Raw genomic sequence first — 16,564 nt, 5'->3', positions numbered from 1 at the left:
CACAGGAACATTTATGTGCAGGGTAAGTCAGAGAGGACAGTTACACATTGGGTGACAGCACTCACATGCACAATTAACTTTTTATCTCCAGTGTCAGGGCATTGTTGGTTTATTAAAATATTTTCTGTGCACATGTGTACTTGTAGCTGCAATTGTACAACTGCTAATAAATTCACTAACCTTTTTAGCAGCCTATGCTGTGGATGAACCCATGCAAGGATTGCAGACCCTTCCAACCTCATTCCAGACGATTATTTAGCAAATCCAGATCAGTTCTGAAGAAGCACATATGTTATCCTATGATCTACAGCTTGGAATTGCTTTAGTCAATCAGGCCCATTATGTGCTTGTGTATTATATACATAATTACATAATGGAGGAAGCAAAGCCATAATTGATCGTTTATATAAATCAAATCCTGCATGTCACAGAGCTAACTAATGTACTTGAAATAAATGAAGTGTCTTTAGTTTAATTTGGTTTACCTAAATAATTTAAGGGAGACAAATGCAGTATTTAACCTACTTATCAGTTAAGGGCCACTTTAAGACAAGCCTAAAGCAGCGTTTACCAAACAGTATGTCAGGACATATTTGTGTCACGGCGCTCTATTGTCACAAGAACTTAATGCTTTGGTCACAGAGATAAATTCACAGAATCTTGTATTGCCGGTCCCACAGATAGTAGTCTTAATAGATCTCAAATACGTTGAAAATCTACAGTTTAAGTTTATATATTCCATTTGATATCTTACATGTGTTAGTTTATAAATTATAGGGAATATATATTTGTTCAGATTCTATAATTTTGCCGTAGGGCACCATCAGAGGTTGATGTTTGTAGTTTTTTTTTTAAATTAATGTTTTTTCCCCATTATCAGAATAAATAAAGATTGCGCTACTTAAAGTAATTACAAACTATAGTTGTGCTTCTTATGTTAGCAGCAGTGATTAGCAAAAAAATATCTTAACATGATTTTCCACAGACCTAGGAACCAAAAGTTATCTAGCCTATCGAAGCTACCAGCCACTGATTAATGACATGGCAGCTAGTCAACTACCTAGCAGCTTTGATAAGCCAATTTTACAACCTCTATTCTTTTTGCACTTTCAGAAATTTGCATATCAAACAATCGACATGTTTATTAATTGGTAATCAGTCCATTATACCAGTTCCGAAGATGACCAAGCACCTTCTGCTTTCTGCGGTAAAGATCCTTTCAATATTCCTCAGATGATGAAATAACTGTATCCATACTTCACATGGAGGGCTGTTAAAGGTCCACCCCTGTTCTTTATACATAACCATGAAACTATGCAGACTGAAGAGTACACACTGATAACGTGACCTGATCTCCTTAGGTGACATCGCTGGGCCAATGCTGTACAGATGCATAGTCAGCCTGTTTCAATGCGGGGAGGTGAAGGGCTGGTGGAGCAGTGCAGATGGTATATCATGCGGTGGGTGGGGCAAGGGGCGGGCACAATGTAATCGGCCGTCGCTCAGCTAAGTTTATCTGCCTGGTTGATTGCTTGCAACACATTGGTTGCTCATCGGGGCTGCTGTATACATGCTGGATTAACGGATGAGGGGGTCGTTATTGGCCACCTCAGTCAACTTTAATCATGCGTATGTACAGGGCTTAAACAATACCTTAGTGTGACACACATGTAAAAATGGAGAGCAGGCATGTGTAGTATGCTCTCCTCATGGCCTCTGCTCCGTTGTTGTCTTCCGGCTCCCTCTGTTACTTTTTAATAGACATTCAAATCTTCTTCCAGGTTGGGGTGGTTGGTGGAAAGGGTGCAGGTGCTGCCGGGTGACAATTGCGGACTGTTGCGCTCTGCGCATGTGCATTACAATGTTGTGATGTAGTGCGCATGGGCTGAGCGCTCCCAGCCACGGGCATGCGATCAAGGATGCGCATCACCGGGTAGTGCCTGCGTATTTGCTACCAACCCTCCTGACCCGAAAGAAGCTTTGGATGCTTATTAAAAAGTAACTGAGTGGGATGGGGAGAGCAGAGGGCATTAGGAGCATGCCTACGCATGCCTGCTCCCCCTGTTTTTACATTTGTTTCAGTGCTATGGTTTCCTTTAACACATGTTAAATTACAATGAAAGGCTATGAATATTTTAATTTTTATTCTTATTTTCTCTTAGTGTTAAATATATGCACTATAAATTCTCCTTAAACTGAAGAAAAGCAAGCTAGCATTGCCTTTGGTGGTTTCAGTGACCATTAAAATAGGCTACTATAAATATTAATAACCTTTGTAACTATGGTACCTTTACACTGCTTCTCAAGTATAAAAGTATGCCCTTCAACACACACATTCCCAAATTGCTTCTTTTAGACCATGGGATTGATTTACAAAAGAAATAATTTTACAGTTCCTCCACTTAAAAACACCCAAGGGCAATGGAATTAAAGAAGGGGGAAAAAACTATAGATGTTTGTAGATGCACAAGTCATTGTTCTGAAGAATGACAACTATTCCTTTGCTCAGTGACCCTCTAAGTGTATACAGCAACACTTGTCACTTCGTTTTCAGATTTTTTTTTTATTTTTTTTTTATTTTTTTTTAGCTTGTCTTGGCTCCTGTTGCATGCAACAGGAGTCCCGGTCAGCAAGGCTATTAGCCCCGTGCACGGAAAAAGCGTGAGTGCCCTAAAGCACCCCCACAAAATGTGCACGAGTAGCCACGGGCCCCACAATACAGCAGGGCCCTTCCGGTTGTTCCCCGAAGGGAACCTTCCCCCTTTGCCATCGGCTCAGGGGGTGGCATCCTCCAACACCCGAGGGGTTGAAGGATCCTGGAGTCCTCCGAGGAGGACCCCTACTGTGCCCAGTGGTTACCCAAAGGGCCTGGCCATGTGGCATCCCACATGGTCCGGGTGGCTCCCCCGAGAGGGAGCCGGGTGGGAACCGAAGTCCCCGGTGCCAGCAAGCTGGCCCCAACCTTGCGGCCAGAGTGATAAAAGGCCGGGCAGCTGCGTTAGTTGGCGATGCATATGGGCAGTACAGACCAAAGCACCCTACTTCCGCCTGAGATCTGCCACATCTCAGGTTTTTTCAGGTGCACCTGGAGCGCCACTTCCAGGGGCAGTACACCTAAGCAAAGCCCTCAGCCATTCAGCCTCGACCATGGTATAGATCCGGAAACAACAATCTGGAGGTACCGCTCCACTGCACCGTGTGAGACAGTGCTGGATCACGGGCAGCCAAGCCCAAAGAAAGCAAGAAAATGGAAGACGGTCCGCACAATGTCTCCAACAGATCAATACATTTTATTCAGGACATATCCAGATCCACATAAAAGCACTCGACTAACATGTTTCAGACATAAAGTCCTTAATCATAGTCGTCAATGATTAAGGACTTTATGTCTGAAACATGTTAGTCGAGTGCTTTTATGTGGATCTGGATATGTCCTGAATAAAATTTATTGATCTGTTGGAGACATTGTGCGGACCGTCTTCCATTTTCATGGTATAGATCCATTCCATCAGTCCCTGGGAATTACGACCAGGAAGGACACCCTGCCACAGTGCCATCCCTCCAGGTCCCCCCAAAAATTTTAAGAACAGATACTACACTTGATCTTAGCCAAAAGGCCGAGAAGCGTTTTCAGATTTATGCAGCAGCTCATTAGACCAGAGCTGATTTCATGATAATTGTAGGATACCTTAATTTCCATGGGCAGGGCTTCCCTACACAGGCACTGTGGGACCCAAATTTCTGCAAACCTTTACTTTGTTTTACCCTTTTCCATTTTGACAGCATTTATACACCTTCTGCTAAAAAATTAATTTAAGGCCAGTTTTACACTCAAAAATGTCAATAATATTACCCTGCAGCATAGAGTGCTGACTGGGTCATATGCATAGTGCAGCCCCCTGCTGAGCAGGAAGTACGTCATTAGGTCTGCGAATGAGTGCTGCAATGCACTGCGCTCTGTTGTTTACACTATGTACATCGTCGAAGGCTTACATTACCCCACACATCATGTGTTAAAGAGAATCTGTATTGTTAAAATCGCACAAAAGTAAACATACCAGTGCGTTAGGGGACATCTCCTATTACCCTCTGTCACAATTTCGCCGCTCCCTGCCGCATTAAAAGTGGTTAAAAACAGTTTTTAAAAGTTTGTTTATAAACAAACAAAATGGCCACCAAAACAGTAAGTAGGTTGATGTACAGTATGTCCACACATAGAAAATACATCCATACACAAGCGGGCTGTATACAGCCTTCCTTTTGAATCTCGAGATCATTTGTGTGTTTCTTTCCCCCTGCATCTCTCATGCACTGAAGTTTCAGGCTGCTCTTTTCTTCCTGCAAACAGCTTTGCCCTTGTCTGTAATTCCTCACTATGTGAAAGCCCAGCCAGCTCAGAGGACGATTTATCCAGCTTGTAAAAGATAAGAGAGAAGCTGCTCTAATCTAAATAACACACAGGCAGTGTGCATAGAGGGGCCTGGAAGGGGGAGTTCATAGCAGAACCACAACACTGAAGAACTTGGCAACCTTCCAGACACAGGCTGACAAGTCTGACAAGAGAGAGATAAGTTGATTTATTACAGAGACTGTGATAGTACAAAGTGCTGCAGTAAGCACGAACACATTAGAATAGCTTTTGGAACTTGTAGGATGAAAAAAACAGGATGCAATTTTTGTTACGGAGTCTCTTTAAGCGTGGCGCGTGCAGTGACGCACTTTTGCCATTGCGTCAGATCGAATACTTTCGGTGCACTGCAAGGAATTACAATAAGCGTAAAGTCTCCATAGACTTTCTTTGCTTTTGCAGCCCCTTGCAGTAAAATGGGGTAAAGTAACGCAGGTTTAACCTGCATGTGTAAAAGGGGCCTAAAGGAAAATTCGGTTTTTGTTATAATATTGTCATAATGATGAGAACAGTGTTATACAAGTAGTTTTGTAATACTATATAACAATGAAAGTTAACTTTGCATTTCAATTTGCAGTCAGCCAAATATTTTCCAAATCTGGTAGTAAGCTCAAACTGCTTTCCTTTGTCCGTTAGGCAACGACACTCTACAGATTGCCCATATATTCCATACTTGCTGCATTAGTCAATGGCTGTACCAAGCAGGTGTCATTACTACTCACCATTGCTCAAATCCATTTGCTGGAAGCAAATTGGGATATTCCTATCTGCCCATTTCTGTTAGAGAGAATGGAAAAATCTGTGCTTTACATGTGCATGTATATATTACAGTAGGCAGACTAAAAATAAAAGTTAGCCATCAATCCTTGTATTATATGGAGCCAAAATAAAAGGACTAAGTTTTCGTTAACAATTGTGACATTTCCCTTAAACTTTTTTTGTTGTTGTGTGCCAGCTTAAGAAATTCTGGATAAACAGATTGATAACTTTTTAGAGTCAAGAACTCCTACACATTTTTTTTTCAGGTCTCAGGGAACTCCTCCATAAAATCATACAATTTTTACAAATGCAGCAATCACCCCCGCACATGAAATGCAACAATCACCTCCACATATAAAGTGCAACAATTACCTCACAGTACAGCAATCACCCCACATATGAAGTGCAACAATTACCCCACAGTGCAGCAATCATAAGCCCATACTTCATTGGTGTCCGTGGGCTTTGAATTGTCAACTTCCACAAATGCCACCAGGTCACTGGTGTTCAGTGGGTTTCAAACTGCTGTCCCAGAACAGCACATGCCTGGCTTTCACACCCACCCGCATAATAAACACTTCCCACAAAATCAGTCATTGGTGCTCAGTGAGGGCAACATAATCGCCATCCTCCAAAGCCTGCGTCTTCTTTTCCACTCCATCTGTTTCCTTTCCTCCATGCTGCTGCCTCGATAGTCTTTTTGCACTCACCATCACACCCACCTGTGCTTATCTCTTCCATACTTGCTGCTTGCTCAATTGACGCTTTCTGTTTAAAGGGACTCCGAGCAGTGCAGACACTATGGAAAGATGCATATCATTTTAAAGCTCTCTTTCTTCTCTTTCCAATGATATACAAACCACCGCCCTACGCCTTTTAGTTTTCGCTATTTTCGCGATTGAAATTGACGCGGCCGTGATTTCAATCGCGAAAATAAAGAAAACTAAAAGGCGTAGGGAAACAATTTAGGTGTCGCCAGAAAGAGGAGAAAGAGAGCTTTAAAATGATTTCCATCTTTCCATAGTTACAATGTATTACACAGGCCGACTTTTTTTTCTGCTGGGGAAAGTGTCGTCCTGTGTAATACAAGTAACTATGGAAAGATGGATATCATTTTAAAGCTCTCTTTCTCCTCTTTCTGGCGACACCCAAATCGTCGCTCTACGCCTTTTAGTTTTCTTTATTTTCGCGATTGAAATCGCGGCTGCGGCAATTTCAATCGCGAAAATAGCGAAAACTAAAAGGCGTACGGTGGCGGTTTATATATCATTGGAAAGAGAGCTTTAAAATGATATGCATCTTTCCATAGTTTCTGCAGTGCTCGGAGTCCCTTTAAAGGATGATGGGGACTTAAGCTGCACAATAGGAGCGCTTGGTGATGCATGGCTGATTAGATCAATCAGCCAGCCAGGAGGAGTAGGACTATTTTGTCACATGGAAATGGGGAAGAGTTTTTGCTGAACCCTTGTTGACAATGACTGCTGTAGATAGACAGACAGACATGAATGCAGATATGTTTTATAGCTAAGTACAGGAATTGGCCTGTTCAGGGATCATCAGTCTTGGGTACTGAAACATGCACACACAAAATTTCTGTTTGTAAAAGCAGATATGTGGAAGTATGTGAAGGGTTACCCTTACCTTCCTTTAGAATAAGAGTACCGTTTGTAGTTATTTACACTACTTTGCTCAACCACATCAGCCATTCCCTGGTTATGATAATTTAGTAACATTAGACATGCTCTGACACAAGGACTTTTGCTAAACATCACTGTGTTATATTTCTTTTTTTGGCAGCAGTACCTGCTACTGCAGACTGTGGCTGACCACTTATCTCCAATTACATGCTGTAATTGTAGGAAAGGTCATGGGAATTAATTGGCCATGTCATTTCTGATAAAAGTATAAATTAAAGTGGATCAGCTTTAATTGTAGGTGCAGTGAATCATGCTTCATTTACTTTTGCCTCATGAAGTATGATCAGTCCTGCTCTGTGCAATCAGTTGTATGTGTTATACAAGCTTGCACACTCTGTTTTCAGGATCTATCCTACATTAGCCAATTGGAGATGAGCATTGTCATTGTATAGAGCTTTTAAATCGTGACACACATCGCCACAGGTTTCTTGACATAATAATATATTACTTGTTCTTATGTGGTGCATTGCAGCCCTCTGCAACTGATACAATGATAAAAGGGACAACTATAAAAAAAAAAGTAAAATTGAAAGTACATATAAATGTAGATTTCTCCCAGAGTAGAATGCACTTTCAGTTCCTTTTTTTCCTATGTTGCTGTCACAGTAGTAAGTGAAAATCTGACAGATCTGTCCAGTATCGAACTAATCCATCTCCTCGTTTTGATACTCAGTTATTTCTTTATTTACAAAAGCACTTACTGAACTGCATTACTTAAGGCCCATACACACGTCGGATTTCCGCGAACGACGGGTCGTTTGAACGTCCCGTCGTTCCGTCGTTCGCCCGCTAAATCGGGCGTGTGTACAGACTGTCGTTTGCTTGATAAGAGTGAGTTTGAACTCACTCTTATCAAGCGAACGACAGTCTGTACACACACCCGATTTAGCGGGCGAACGACGGGACGTTCAAACGACCTGTCGTTCGCGGAAATCTGACGTGTGTATGGGCCTTTAGTCAAATATTCAAAATAGTGTGCAAACAAGTTAGGGAGCTAGCTGACATCCTTGTATAGATTATTTTCAGGGTGTGGTTTGTAAAGAATAAAGGTAATACTTAGAATCTCCCATGAGGAGATGGACTAGTCCAAAATCTGTCAGAACTTTTAGCTATTTATTATCTACTGAAAGTCACGGCATCATAGAAAAAATAGTGCATTTTACTCTGTGAGAAATGTACATTTTATGCAGGTGTATTTTAAATTTTACAGTTTTTCATGATAGTGGTCCTTGAAGGAGCTCAACAATACACCAAATGCAAAAGTATTTTTCTTCTTCTATGCTGCATAGCAGGGCCCTGGTGTAAAGTAACAAAAAAGTGTATAATTTATACACTGTCCTTATGTTCTGAAGGTTTTGCACAATGCAGTTCAGCCTGTCAAACCTAAGAGTCAGTTCACCCTGCACCGTAAAACGAGCACTTTTTGCCCATTTTGCCAAAACAGAGAACGGAGTGCAAAAATGGATGATGAATTGATCCTATCGTAGTAGTAATACCAGTTCACATGGTTACTCAGAAATGCAATCAGACCATAACGCTCTGAAGAGCGGTTGAGTTTCCCAGAGAAACGCATCTGCTCTGGACTTGAAAAACAATCGGAGCTTACACTTAACTCTCCGCTCTGAGTGCACCATTTTGTCTCAATGTGAACCAAACCTAAATTCACACTGTGTACACTGTGTAATGTTCGGTCTACAATGTGTAACTTTGTATTCTGAAATAGTTCTAATGTGTAAGTTCCTCAGAATGATTTAATAGAAGATGGGAAGGCTTTCTTTGATGCTAAAAAACATCTCAATGATTGCCAAGACTTTTGGGAAAATACCGTGTGGACCGACGAGACAAAAGTTGAACTTTTTGGAAGGTGCGTGTCCTGTTACATCTGGCGTAGAAGTAACACAGCATTTTAGCAAAAGAACATCATACCAACAGTAAAATATGGTGGTGGTAGTGTGATGGTCTGGGGTTGTTTTGCTGCTTCAGGACCTGGAAGACTTGCTGTGATAGATGGAACCATGAATTCTACTGTCTACCAAAAAATCCTGAAGGAGAATGTCCGGCCATCTGTTCGTCAATTCAAGCTGAAGTGTTCTTGGGTGCTGCAGCAGGACAATGACCCAAAACACACCAGCAAATCCACCTCTGAATGGCTGAAGAAAAACAAAAAGAAGACTTTGGAGTGGCCTAGTCAAAGTCCTGACCTGGATCCTATTGAGATGTTGTGGCATGACCTTAAAAAGGCGGTTCATGCTAGAAAGCCCTCAAATAAAGCTGAATTACAACAATTCTGCAAAGATGAGTGGGCCAAAACGCCTCCAGAGCGCTGTAAAGACTTGTTGCAAGTTATCGCAAACGCTTGATTGTAGTTATTGCTGCTAAGGGTGGCCCAACCAGTTATTATGTTCAGGGGGCAATTTCTTTTTCACACAGGGCCATGTAGGTTTTGAGGTTTTTTTCTCACTTAATAATAAAAACCATCATTTAACACTGCATTTTGTGTTCAATTATGTTATGATATATATATATATATCTTGGGCAGCACAGTGACATAGTAGTTAATTGGCTCTCCCTAAATTGGCCCTAGATGCACTACAAATATAGTTATATGACTATGTATGGTAGGGACTAGATTGTGAGCCCCTCTGAGTGACAGTGACAAGACAATTTATTTTTTTTCAATTGCAGCTGTATTTATTGAAATATATATATATATATATTTTGTTATTTACAGCATTTCTTTGTAATGCTACCTTACCACCTGTGCATATAGTTTATTGACATATTTTTTCTGAATTGCGGAGAGTATTAGAACAGAAAAGCAAAGTGGTTCTATATGATGAATGTCACATCCACAGAGAATGTATATGTTCCGATCAGTTCATTAAAAGCATAATAGGATTCCAAACAATTCACACCATTGAAACTCAATTCACAAGCTAGTGGGATGTGTAAGCAAAGATGGTAAAATATTATAGCAGCCATCACAATGGGGAAATTATTTTCACAAGCTATCAAGACCCGGTTCCTTATTTCAAAACCTAGGTTTACAAATTAAATCCCACATCCTCAAAAAAAAAAAGTTTCTTAGTTTCCTAACTTCCCTCCTTCATTCTTTAACATTAAGCTATTTTCTTCACCTCCTAAAATCTCCTCTTAGCTACCTGCAGAGTCCTCAGCTTTGAGGGTCATTTGACTCCCGTTCCTTAGATGAGCTGTTTATATGGCTTCTCTCTATACCGTCTCTGACTTTTCAGATGCAACCCCATACCCTTATCATGCCTTTTTCCCATAGGGAAAACCTACAGGAAAGTTGATAAGCGGGCCAAATTGATCCCTTCCCTTGTCACCTGTAACAAATTCCAGAAATGTGTACTACACAACCACGATACTCCACATACCCGGCACTTAAAAACGTAAAACTTTGAGTCTAAGTACTATACCCTATATTCTCATTCATATGGAGGCATTTTTTTGTCGCCCACTAGGGATCAGTACTCGATCCCTGATGGGTGACAGTGCATTACTGACGCTGTACAGATGTGTCACTAGCCTCTAGGCTAGCAAGGCTAGCAATGCATCTGTTGCTGTGGAGAGACAATGATTGGTGAGCAACAGTTTGATTGGGTAGTGCTCAGGCTTGAGGAACGCTAACAATCCGGCATTCTATTGTGATTTGCCTCCCCCAAAAAAACAAACAAAAAAAAACAGGAAGTGCATTAATTGTCCCTATTTTATGTTGGATACCACACAATTTGCAATGTGTTTTAACAGGAAAAATAAGGACAAACATGGAAAAAAATTATTATTTCTCAGTTTTTGGCCATTATAGTTTTAAAATAATACATGCTATGGTAATTACAACCCACACATATTTATTTGTCTTGGTTATTGCAAGGTTTTCAATTTTTCCCTAGTACAATGGCGCCAATATTTTATTTGGAAATAAAGGTGCATTTTTTCAGTTTTGCATCCATCCCTAATTACAAGCCCATAATTTAAGTAACACTAATATACCCTCTTGACATACATATTAAAAAAAACTCCAGTCCCTAAGGTAACTATTTTTGTTTTTTATTGTAATTTTTTCTCTACAAAACTTTTTTTTGGGGCAACTATTGAGAAGTGTGGGAGGTAAGGGATCAATTTAAAAAGTAAAAATAGGTCTTTTCATTTAAAAAATGTTTTTGGATGTGATTTTACTATTTGGCCACAATATGTCCTCGCACATAACTTCCCTATGCGTAGTATTACTACGCATAGAGGAAATAATGCATGAATGTGTAAGTATCGGCTTTTATGAATGGCGGCGCCGTCTCTTAGACTGCAGGGGTCATTCATACGGGGACTTAGATCAATGAATGGGAACTGTGTTCCCATTCATTGATCTCCCAGCTAACGATTGGCGGTGGTAACGATCGCAGGAGCACGCAGGAAGGCGAGCGTGAAAGGACGTAGAAGCTACGTCCCTGCACGGAGATATGGCATTTTGAAGGGACATAGTTACTTGTCCCGGGGAGGGGAATTTTTAAAAGTAGAGGTTTATAGAGTACATTAAACAATGCCCTTGGATAACTGTCCTCTAATGAGTGTTTAATTTCTGATCTAAATGTCATATTTTGTCTATTATAAACATTATTGTTTTACTGCTGTGTAGTAAAGACAAGTCCATGTTAAAAAAATAAGTTTAAATGTGAATCACCAAGTCTGGAGACCTGGCTTCTATCATGGGACAAATGTTTATACAGCAGGAAAGAGACACTTTTCTGCTTACAAACTTATCCACTCAAACCAGGATAAGGAGTTTCTATTGAGTTCAACAATCTTCTTTATTTTGTTTCATACTTCCCTAGCTGAAAAAATAGTAAATAAATGAAATAAATAAATGTAACATTGTGTACATTTAATTTTAATACATAGAAATATAGAAATCTAGAAATAAGTATTCAAGTACAAACCTGCAATTTCTCTCAGGGGATAGGTGGCTGTTGGAGAAAATAAAATATAAGTATTTGTTTGACAGACCCAACAACTCCCTTTACTGTACATAGTTTTATGAATACTTAAATAACAGTTGTCCTTGTAAATACAGCCCGAGGATATTTCTTCAGTGCATTATTACAGGTGCTTCAATCACAGCACCGCACACCATACACCTACCTGTTGAAAACTGCAGCGTCCACCTGCTTTGCTAATTTTACACTCTGTGCCGCCTGCTCTAAGCATATGGCATGCAATTTGCTAGCTGGGAAATATACAGTATGCTAGTGCTGACGGATCATAATGCAGAATTTTAATATCACACTGAAACGGAGATATTTATTTCCCAATTTTCTTAAGGATCACTTGTTTGGAGCTTATGCAGCAGCAACTGAAAACTTTAGAATAATTTAGTACAATTACCGGTAAGCATTTGCAGCTGATAATATCCATTATATCATACTTTGTATTGGAAAATAAGAATTTAGAAAGGTGAGATAATCAAGTATCTATAGTACACATAGTAATGTGAACCTGAAGTGAAAATAAACTGAAATAATTCTATGTGTAGTATGGATGATAAATAGAAAATTATTAATATGAAAATTAATCATATATTTATGTCAGTTAAGATTGTTTCTGACTGTTTAGAATCCACACTCTGCCTTGTTGAGCTTAAAGAGAAGTAATGACCCTTTGATTTTTTTTTTCTGCTCTTAACTCACTGTTTTACAGTAGTTTTTATCCTCTATTTACTTTTCAGTAAACCAGACTAAATTCAACAAGTTGTTGACAAGGATAGTTAATTACTCTGGTCTTTTAACTCTTGCTGAGCTGGGAAACAGAAAGGGACTTTTAAGGAGAATTTCTTACTAGGGCTAGTATTACATGTACCTATGTTTATCTCATCATGTCACTTCAAGTACATTTAACGTTGTTCTTACAAGAATGCCACCTTCATGCTTTGGTTTTGAGGACCAAAATCTAGGTTTGCCTGCCTCCATTCCTTATATTTACACTTGTTGCATTTCTAAACATGAATAATCATTTACTGAACATTTCTTACTTACAGAAGTATGGCTTGCATTCACATGCAACATTTTTTTTTTATCTGTTCCCTCGAGTGTCAGGAGGAAAATTAACAATGAATAGCTGCAGTCTTATTCAGTTCCGCTGCAGAGAAACTGAGATTTATAGTGTTGAGTTATAAGAGAAATGGGAAAAAAGGAAAAAAAGTGACTTCTAGGGTCACTATAATTTTTATTGTTTTCTCACTTTTGCAAATAAATCTATAGATAATGCCACTTTTTTGTACTTTTTTACTCAATGGCCCATCTCTTCATTGATCTGGAGGATGTTGTGTCCATGATTTCCAAAAATTTTACCTTGCTTCAGTCTAAATGCATTTGAGTGCGAATAAGGCAGTGGTGTTTCTGGATCAGGTGTATTTTTATTTTTTTTTCTTAACATTATAGAGTTTTACCTTTTGTATATGCAGCAATGAACTATGTTCACAGACAGTGGATTTGAAGGTGTTCATGAACCAATGCATCGATTTCCAGTACAGAATAATTTCTGTTTTTTATTCAGTGCTGCTTGAGGGCCCAAAGGTCATGACTATCCAATATTGGCTTTCAGCCTTGCCTCTTGTGTGCAGAAATGTCTCCATCCTCTCTGAATATTTGAATTAATGTGCACTGTTTTAGAGTGAAGAAATACCTAACATTTTTGTAATTTTATTTTGAGAAATATTATACAGTACTTAAATTGCTGCTCAACCTATGCATGCTACTTTGTTTTTCCTAGATGGTACTTTGATACTCTTAACCACTCCACATTCTGGGTTTTTCCCTCCTTAAGATTTCTGACAATTTTGTCATGTCAGCTGTCACTATTAATACATCAATAACTTTTTCATTACTTATGCCATCAAAGTGATACACATGTATTTCTTTTTCAGGACAATTTGTATTCAATTTTATATAGAATAAAATAAAACTAAGTCTTATATCTTTATTAGTGTTGGGCGAACAGTGTTCGCCACTGTTCGGGTTCTGCAGAACATCACCCTGTTCGGGTGATGTTCGAGTTCGGCCGAACACCTGACGGTGCTCGGCCAAACCGTTCGGCCACATGGCCGAACTAAGAGCGCATGGCCGAACGTTCCCCGAACGTTCGGCTAGCGCTGTGATTGGCCGAACGGGTCACGTGGTTCGGACCCGAACGCGCTCTGATTGGCCGAACGGTCACGTGGTTCGGGTAAATAAATACCCGAACCACGTCATATCTCCGCCATTTGTCTGTGGGTTTAGCTTTGGGTAGGCAGGCAGGGTAGTTCGCGCTCCAGCCACGCTAGCCAGGGTCCCCCCCAGTCATTGTGTGTCGCAGCTGGGAACAGTAGTACACCGCTCGCTCAGCCACACTATATATAGCATTGTTTACTGCCACTGTGTACCTCGCTCAGCCACACTATATAGCATTCTGTGTACTGTTCTGTGTCTGCTGGGAACAGTAGTACACCGCTCGTTCAGCCACACTATATAGCATTCTGTGTACTGTTCTGTGTCTGCTGGGAACAGTAGTACACCGCTCGTTCAGCCACACTATATAGCATTCTGTGTACTGTTCTGTGTCTGCTGGGAACAGTAGTACACCGCTCGTTCAGCCACACTATATAGCATTCTGTGTACTGTTCTGTGTCTGCTGGGAACAGTAGTACACCGCTCGTTCAGCCACACTATATAGCATTCTGTGTACTGTTCTGTGTCTGCTGGGAATAGTGGTACACCGCTCGTTCAGCCACACTATATAGCATTCTGTGTACTGTTCTGTGTCTGCTGGGAACAGTAGTACACCGCTCGTTCAGCCACACTATATAGCATTCTGTGTACTGTTCTGTGTCTGCTGGGAACAGTAGTACACCGCTCGTTCAGCCACACTATATAGCATTCTGTGTACTGTTCTGTGTCTGCTGGGAATAGTGGTACACCGCTCGTTCAGCCACACTATATAGCATTCTGTGTACTGTTCTGTGTCTGCTGGGAACAGTAGTACACCGCTCGTTCAGCCACACTATATAGCATTCTGTGTACTGTTCTGTGTCTGCTGGGAATAGTGGTACACCGCTCGTTCAGCCACACTATATAGCATTCTGTGTACTGTTCTGTGTCTGCTGGGAACAGTAGTACACCGCTCGTTCAGCCACACTATATAGCATTCTGTGTACTGTTCTGTGTCTGCTGGGAATAGTGGTACACCGCTCGTTCAGCCACACTATATAGCATTCTGTGTACTGTTCTGTGTCTGCTGGGAACAGTAGTACACCGCTCGTTCAGCCACACTATATAGCATTCTGTGTACTGTTCTGTGTCTGCTGGGAACAGTAGTACACCGCTCGTTCAGCCACACTATATAGCATTCTGTGTACTGTTCTGTGTCTGCTGGGAACAGTGGTACACCGCTCACCCGCCACTGTATAGCATTGTGCTCTGTGTCGCTGCTGGGAATAGTGGTACACCGCTCACCCGTCACTGTATAGCATTGTGCTCTGTGTCGCTGCTGGGAATAGTGGTACTGTATAGCATTTCTGTACTGCCACTGTACTGCTGCCAGTCAGCGTGTACTGTAAGGATAAGTGAAATGAGGAAGAAATCCGGTGAAAGAGGGAGGGGCAAGGGAAGAGGTGTTTCCCCTGACGGTTCACGTACAGGCCACAGGGGAGCACCCAAGAAAACCCACTCAATACCGCCCATGTTGTCCAGGACAACAACCCTCACAAATCCAAAAGAACAGGACCAGATAATTACTTGGATGACCTCTCAAGCGTCCAGCAGTGGGTTAAGCAGCACCAGCACATCACGCACGAGGTCCGAGTCCTCAGCCAGTTACAAGGAGCCAGTGGGCACAAAGCTGACACAACCGGCAGCGACACCACGCACACAACTGCCAGATAACCAGTCCGATGAATTACCTCAGGACACAATGGGGTATTCGCAGGAGCTATTCCCAGAACCAACAAACTTCCACCTTTCAAAGGTCAATGGAGGAACAGCCAGAAATGTTGTGCCTGGATTCACAACCGTTAACTGTGGGAAATGCACCGCGCACTGAAATACAAGGCGAGTCCGAAGAGGACTCGGAAACCCAAATCCCAGAGCAATTTGGGCAGGAGGGGTTGCAATTGCAGGAGGTCGGCCGACAAGATCTGGAAGACGACGTTGGAGTGTGCTGCGCAGAGGTTGTTGTGGGGAGCTCTACTCCACGGCGGCGGCCCACAATGACATATGACGAGTTTGAGGAGATGGAAGAGGAGGGTATGGACAATGTGGACAGAGACCCAGATTTTGTTTGTGAACGAGAACATCGCCGTCGTAGCAGCAGCACAGATGAGTCTGTTGAAGAACCCACTGCTGCACGAGCTCGCCTTGTGCCACAAGGTAGGCGGCGCGCAATTTCAGGCACCACAAGCGTGGAAGTTCAAGTGAGAGGCAAAAGAGGAGCAAACAGAAATCGCCAGCAAGGAGGCAGGTGCTCCAAAGTCTGGGCTTTCTTTGAAGACTGCACTGAGGATGTTACCATGGCGATTTGCAAGGTGTGCAAGACCCGCCTGAGCAGGGGGAAAAGTATTAACAACCTCTCCACCACCAGCATGAGCCGTCACATGCTATCCAAACATCCCACTCTTTGGGCAAACGCGTCAGGACAGGGTACCAGAAACAACACT

The 16,564-nt window shown here is 41.5% G+C and overlaps 1 protein-coding gene and 1 pseudogene across 2 annotated transcripts in view; one reads left to right on the top strand and one right to left on the bottom strand.

The window, feature by feature from the left end:
• Window positions 1-16,564, top strand: part of CSMD2 (CUB and Sushi multiple domains 2) — a 1,291,405-nt gene that overhangs the window by 35,479 nt on the left and 1,239,362 nt on the right. The window lies entirely within an intron of this gene.
• LOC137554799 (U2 spliceosomal RNA) lies at window positions 3,498-3,629 on the bottom strand (annotated as a pseudogene).

This window comes from Hyperolius riggenbachi, chromosome 2 (genome assembly GCF_040937935.1).
Source record: "Hyperolius riggenbachi isolate aHypRig1 chromosome 2, aHypRig1.pri, whole genome shotgun sequence".
NCBI lineage: Eukaryota > Metazoa > Chordata > Amphibia > Anura > Hyperoliidae > Hyperolius > Hyperolius riggenbachi.
This window is presented reverse-complemented; position numbering and strand designations above follow the sequence as displayed.